Below are 960 nucleotides of genomic sequence, written 5' to 3'. Positions count from 1 at the left end.
ATTTTTATTTGAATAAATAAACCATTAAATAGTTAATTATTCAATACTTATAATTCATGACAATTAGATATATTATCAATTATTAAAATATTATCATTATGGATTTATTCATTATACTATTTTTTAGTATTACTTATAAGTTGTGTTTTTATTACAATCAAACAGATTATTAATTGAGGTATTGCACTCTAAAGCTACTGTATATCGAATTTATACCTTGTTTTTTTATTTATCAATAGTTTTGACTATAAACTCTTATGCAATACAAGGATTTTTCTCCAAAAACAGATAATAACATATGATTTTGCTTTAAATGTTACCATAACTCTTTATTGAAAACAAATAAAAAAATTGAGAAAAGATTAGTTTTGAAATGAAATTACATTATCAAAATAAATTGCCAATTTATTATTATAATTATTAAAAATGAAATGATATTTTTTTTTGTTTTAAAAATTTTAATTTACTTCAAGGGTGCAAATTTATTTAATTTATATAATATTTATAGAGAACAAAGCCTTATATAGCTTCAATTCTTCAATATAACAAAGTTTCGAGCATACTCTCTATTCCCCATTACATTTGCTGTATTTCTAATAATTTAAAAATATAAAGAGATATTTTAGTTTGCTTTAAGTTTATACAATTTTATTTGTTTGAATAATCTTTATTGTCATGTTAATACAAACTCATAATATAAATTCTTCTATTTAATTGATCAACCTTTCTTACGTAGTCCCCTTTAAGATAAATAAAATTTAAAGTAAATTTTTTTTTCCAAGAATGGTGGGTCCTATTTTTTTGGTTGCTATTTTTAAAGGCCCACGGTATCTATGATTCGTTTCATCAGTTTGTGTATTCTCCCTACTCAAAGGACTAAAGGACTACAATGACCACATTTTATGTGAAATTCATCTTACGAAATATATATATATATATACGTAGATATGCTTACTAATA

The 960-nt window shown here is 21.9% G+C and overlaps 1 protein-coding gene across 1 annotated transcript in view; it reads right to left on the bottom strand.

Moving 5' to 3' along the window:
* Nucleotides 1-960, bottom strand: part of LOC136795750 (tachykinin-like peptides receptor 86C) — a 308,456-nt gene that overhangs the window by 306,514 nt on the left and 982 nt on the right. The gene's annotated exons all lie outside the window — the stretch shown is intronic.

The sequence above is a fragment of the Halyomorpha halys genome, unplaced genomic scaffold (genome assembly GCF_000696795.3).
Source record: "Halyomorpha halys isolate HHAL.00 unplaced genomic scaffold, Hhal_1.1 Scaffold39.1, whole genome shotgun sequence".
NCBI lineage: Eukaryota > Metazoa > Arthropoda > Insecta > Hemiptera > Pentatomidae > Halyomorpha > Halyomorpha halys.
Note: the sequence above shows the minus strand (reverse complement) of the source record. Positions and strands in the feature narration are given on the sequence as shown.